We start from the raw sequence: 6,301 nt of genomic DNA on the forward strand, positions 1-6,301 counted from the left end.
TTAACTGATTTAACTGTTTGTCCTATAGTTCTATCAGATCTGCAAGTTATATCCTATACTTCAAAAAAAAGACATACACTTTAAAACCAGAAGCCCTGCTAACACTAGATCCACACAAGTTAAATTCCTCATTCTAGAGTCATAGGGCAAGTCAGTGTGAGTACAAGGTTTGGAATCAGATGCAGGTTAGATCAACAATGTCCTGCTACTCAAACATGAAAATTTCAAGCCCTTATAAACCCTGGGCTATGTCATAAAAGGATTTAATTCTCAGCAACTGGTGTGTGTAAAATTAGTGTTAATTGTATTTATAGATTATTTGGAGTGGGGATTTTAAGAGCTTTTTTAAAGTCATAAAATAAGACCATCCCAAATAAGATTGTGTTTATTTGGGCTTATTTCCTGCTAAATTCATTTACCTGCAACGAAGACTGAAAATCTCTCTGATCTTTTTCCTGAAGTTTGATTCCTTGACTTTCCCAAACCGTAATACATCTTTTACCTAGAAATAAGGTAGAACAAATATTTACTAACAAGAGATCATAAGTAGACGAAACAAGATTTATCTTTAGGATATCTTTTAATTTTACTAGATCTTGTATAATTAGAATTTCTTTTTTTCCAAGCTATAGCTTTCTGCAATGGTCGGGTTAACCTCACATTTAAGAAGAGTGAGATTGCTGAGCCAATGATGAGCTCAAACCCCAAGTTTCTTTTTTTCTGTGTAGTAGACAAACACTGTTGCCTTACTGGTATATTTTATCTGCGACTATGGATGGCTGAATCCCCAAAGAACTTTAAGGAACATTCTACATTATGGGCTGTTTTGTTTTGGCTATCTGGTCAGCAATAGGCCTCATCATGTGCTCTCCTGTGGAATCTCAGTATCTCAGGGCAATTCCTCTGAGATGAGTCATGGTCTCAGGACTGAGTGGCACCCATCATGAGACAAACACAACTTTGTTCAGATAGACTCATACATAGAGGTTTGACCAGTGAAAAACAAACTCTGCTTAGGCAGTCCAGTGCATTCTTACCAAAGGCAAATACTAGTCATGTTTTTCTTCTAAGGCTATTACAATGATTAAACAAATGGGCCAAAGCCCACTGAAAACACTACAGAAAGATATACCTAATTCTTAGTTGACACATAACTAGCTTGCACTGGTTTGGTTGTTTAAATACTAAAATAATTCCACACTGCCGATTGATAAGTGGCTGCTGTCCCTTAGCTCCCTGAATCCCAAGATCTAACAGGTAAGGAGTTTACACCCAGTCCAATGGGGGCAGTGGGGGGAGGGGGTTTGATCCTGCTCCATTCTGATTGGCTCCCGGCCTTACTGGTGTTTATGTTTTAATATCACTCCTGCCTAAAACAAATGCGAAAAACAAAGCATATGAAAAAACAAATGCATATACAAATAGACTATGTGTGTGAGGAGGGGGTTAAAGTATAAATGCCCTCCAAATTGAGAAGGTACTTTGAGACTGAGGAAGGAAGCAGACAGATCCATTTGGTAATCAGAGATATTCATTAATTGAGGTGAGGAAGCCAGATGCAGTGAAGAATCAGACATTCTCTCTCTGCAGGCTAGACAATGTTTATATAACAAAAGCCCTTGTGACTAAGGATAACTTCAAGGAAACACCTTAAGAAAAATAAAGTAGGGGCCAGCCCGGTGGCGCACTGGATAGTGCGCCGCTTGGGAAGTGCAGCGGCGCTCCCGCCGGAGGGTTCGGATCCCACATACGGACCGGTTCCCGCTCACTGGCTGAGTGAGGCGCGGGAGCAATGCCGAGGGTTGCAATCCCGTTGCCAGACACGGAAAAAGACAAAAAAAAAAAAAGAAAAAGAAAGTAATAATATAATTCACCACGTGTCTTGTGATCCATGGTGGGGGAGGGGGCCTTGTGATTTTAGTGCTCAGACTACACATTCACTTCCTGAAACCTGTTTCTTTTACAGCTTGCCCTAAGATTAAGATGTAAGTGGTCAGTGAGTTTACACAGGAGTCAAAATGGCAGGTGGGGTACAAGATGGCACTGGTTTTGTTCACCCTCTAACACTATGGTTTACGAATATAACTTCTAGTTACTATTGCTGCACAACAAATTATCCTGAAAGTTAGTGGCTTAAAATAACAATATTCGTTTTGCTTACAAGTGTACAACTTGAGCAGGACTTAGTGGGGCAGCCTGTCTCTGCTCTAGCTGATGCTGGATGGGGTGGCTTCAAGGCTAGTGTGATGGTTAATTTTACATGTCAATTTGGCTAAACCATGGTACCCAGATATTTGGTCCAACACTAGTCTGGACATTTCTTTGAAGGTATTTTTTAGGTGAGAATAACATTTAAATCAGTAGACCTTGGGTAAAGCAGATTTACCCTCTAAAATGTGGGTGGGGCTTATTCATTCATTTGAAGGCCTTAAGAGAAAACAGACTGAGGGAACAGAAGAGGGAATTCTGCCAGCAGACTGCCTTAAGCCTTGATCTGAAACATCAACTCTTCCCTGGGTCTCCAACCTGCCGGTCTACCCTGCACATGTTGGACTTGCCAGCTTCCACAATCATGTGGTAAGTTCATTGTAGAATCCTGATTAATACAGCTGAGGACTGGAATCATCACTTCATCATGTGTCTGGTGGTTAATGCTAGAAAAAGTTAAACAATTGGGTCAGGAATACCTGGAGTTTCTTAGGCATCTCTCTTTATCTCAATGTGGTCTTCAAGCATGGCAGCTTAAAGTGAACTTCTTTCCTGTCAGAACAGGATTCCCAAAGCATGTGTCTCTAGAGAGCACAAAGCAGAATCTGTATTGTTATTTATTTGTTTATTTATTTTGGTGGCTGGTTGGTACGAGGAATCTGAACCCTCAGACCTTGGTGCTTGGTGTTACAACTCTGCGCTTTAAACAACTGAGCTAATTGGCTGGCCCAGTCAATTGTATTGTTTTTTATGACCTAACCTCTGAAATCACACTGCATCACCTCTGCTGTATTCTTTTGGTTGAAGTAATTACAAAGGCCCACCCAGATTTGAGAGGAGGGGACACACACCGTATCTCTCAGTGGAGGAATGTTGACATCACATTATAAAGAAGATCATGTGGGATGAAATATATTGGTGCAGCCATGTTTGGAGAATACCATCTGCTGGACTAACATCTTCAAATTCTGAAATACATTTTCTATTTATTTAGAATTATTAATACTTGATGCTGTACTTTTAGAGTAGATCTACTTACTGACCATTCTCTTTTTTCTTCCTTGATTTGAAAGAGCTATTTTTATTATTAGCAAAATGTGTATTTGAAAACTTAATTTCTGGTTTTTAACTCCCCTAAATTTTAGTATCTTGATTTTTTTCTTAATGTCACATAAAATAAGTCCAAAGTAAAACTATGAATTTTTCATGTGACTGTAAGGAGTAGAAAATTGTTTTATAAAAAGAACATGTAATGGGAACACAATAAAATTGCCATCGAAGACAATTTGTTTGGCTTGAGTAAATTCAAATTTGGACAATGTTAGCACTATCTTAGAGTTTCCTTTTATTCAGAACCAGCTGTACTGTTTTTTCACACATCTTTCTTTCCTAGGAATTTAGGTAGGGGAGGCGCTGAGTCAAGGCAGCTAGATGATCTCTCTTTGCAGGTATGGAACAGTAGTTAAGAGACAGGATGAGTAGAGTTGATTCTATGCTACCATTCCCTAGTTGGTAGGTTGCTCCTTTGGTATGGAACAGTAAAGAGACAGGATGAGTAGAGTTGATTCTATGCTACCATTCCCTAGTTGGTAGGTTGCTCCTTATTAAATAATCTATTCCTAAATAATCTATACCAGTATAACGTAGTCCTAAATAATCTATACCAGTATAACGTAGTCCTAAATAATCTATACCAGTATAATGTATTCCTAAATAATCTATACAAGTATTATGCATGTTTTTAAGCTTTATGGAAGTGGCCTCATACTGGATGTATCCTTCTGCAATCTGCTTTTTAAAAATTATATTTGTGAGATTTATCCTTTATTTTCACTGCTGCTTAGTATTTCATTGTATGAGTATTCCTCAGTTTAACTTACCCTTTCTCCTACTCATGGACATGTTGTTTATTATTTTTGTGTTATAAATGATGCTTCCATAAAAATTCTTGTACTCCTCTCCTTGTGCGTCTGAGTGTCTTATGGCAGTTAACTATTCCATACAAGTCTGCAATGAGATAAGGAGCTTGTGTCAGAGTATAAATCAACACACCATTTCTTTCATCAAAAAAGTCTTATCTTAAAAAAAAAAAAAAGTCAGGTCTTTCGGCTTTCTGTGCGGAGGAGGCCAAGGTGCAACTTTCTTCTGTCTTACAGAATCCAGTGTTCATCCGACACTGGCCACCTCTGCCATACCTGTTAAGTTTGACCCCAGCCGAAGTCGAATACCTGAGGTGCACTGGTAGCGAAACTGATGCCAGATCTGCCCTGGCCCCTGACACCATCCCACTGGGTCTGTCTCCAAAACAGATTGATGATGTTGCCAAGAAATACCTGAGGTGCACTGGTAGCGAAACTGATGCCAGATCTTCCCTGGCCCCTGACACCATCCCACTGGGTCTGTCTCCAAAACAGATTGATGATGTTGCCAAGACAACCAGTGACTGGAAGGGTCTGAGGATTACAGTGAAACTGACCATTTAGAACAGACAGGCCCAGATTGAGGCAATACCTTCTGCCTCTGCCTTAATCATCAAGGAATTGCCAAGAGACAGAAAGAAACAGAAAAACATTTAGCAGAAATATCAATTTTGATAAGATTGTCAATATTGCCCAAGAGATGTGGCCCTGATCTTTTTAGCCAGAGAAACCACTTCTTGAGTGAAACCACTTAAGAGATCCTGGGGACTGCTTAGAGTGTGGGCTGCAATGTTGATGGGCACCACCGTCATAACATCATAGATGACATCAACAGTGGTGCAGAGGAATTTCCAACTAGTTAAGAAGTCAGAGGAGAATATTTCAATAAAGAATCATTTGACAACCAAAATAAGAAAAAAAAAGTCAGTCTGCCTAAACAGTGGTGCTTAGCGATATAGTTGGTTTACATATTTGTACAAGCTCTTTATCTTATTGTGGTCCAATAACAAAGAGTTTAAGAAGGTGGACCATTGTGAGTGAAATTGTTGGGTCACTGGCACATTTCAGCTTTACTGCATGTGTCCAAAATGTTCTCCAAAATCATTGTACCAATTTGCACAGCTATCAGAAGTAAATCAAAATTCCCATTGTTTCACATCTTTGCCAACATGTGGTATTATTAGATCTTTTAATTTTTGCCAAACTGATGGGTATAAAATGGTTTCTCATTATCGTTTTATTTTGTCTTTCCCTGATTGCTAGTGATGTAGAGCATCTTACCATTTATTTAAATTGCTTTTTAGGGTTATTTTAATCACTGAACTTTTTTTGACTTTTGCTGCTAATCTTGAGTTTTTCCTTCATTCAGTCCTTCCCTTTAGTCAATGTTCCAAAGGTGGACCACATCAGCTTATTGTGTTTTTATCCCCTCCTTCTACTCTCTTTCCCCTTCTATCATTCCATTCTTGACTGTAGAATGTTAATGGTGCTCCTATGACTGGCTTTCTGCTTTCCTCTCTATCACCCTTTGCTGGTTCAAGTTCTTTTGGGAACTTTTGATACATGTCATAAATTTGGCAAAGATATTATTCATGCATGTTGAATAAGCAAGGCTCAGGAGTGTAATAATAAAAGCAACTTTATTTTGTTCTCCCACAATCCTTTTAAATCCGTTCCGTGGAGGAAATCCTTTTTTTACTCTTGGATAAAACTCAGGCAGCTCTCATGACTTTTCTGATCAATTTTAGTTAATAGAAAGTCTTATATTGCATTAGCTAGCAAACATAGTATGAATTCAGTAATAAAATATCCAGCCCAATATATGAATCAACCTTTCAATCTTTAGTCAAAGGTACAACCTCTTCTACCCTCTCCTATCTAGGGCTTCCTGGAATTGTGCTATCTCCTTCTGGGGAGGGAAAGCATAGTCCTTTTATTCTGTTTTTCTGTCTTGGCTATATCCCTTTCCTTAGGTTTGCTAATTATGATATCTGCTCTGCCCAGGGTGGAAGGCAGGGAATTGGGAAGGCAGGAAGAGCTGTAAGAAATACAAGAACATTTTCAACTGACTAGCCCTGTTGTCAGGTGGCTTTGCTCTCCCCAGGCTTAGTAGACAATTAAAGCCAATTCTCCCCTTAAGAGTATTCTTCTGTATTTAAAAAAAATTCTCCTGC

At 39.0% G+C, this 6,301-nt stretch overlaps 1 pseudogene; it reads left to right on the forward strand.

Moving 5' to 3' along the window:
* Window positions 1-2,572: 2,572 nt before the first annotated feature.
* Window positions 2,573-4,990, forward strand: LOC103590653 (annotated as a pseudogene).
* The last annotated feature ends 1,311 nt before the right edge of the window (window positions 4,991-6,301 follow it).

This window comes from Galeopterus variegatus, unplaced genomic scaffold (genome assembly GCF_000696425.1).
Source record: "Galeopterus variegatus unplaced genomic scaffold, G_variegatus-3.0.2 Scaffold850, whole genome shotgun sequence".
NCBI lineage: Eukaryota > Metazoa > Chordata > Mammalia > Dermoptera > Cynocephalidae > Galeopterus > Galeopterus variegatus.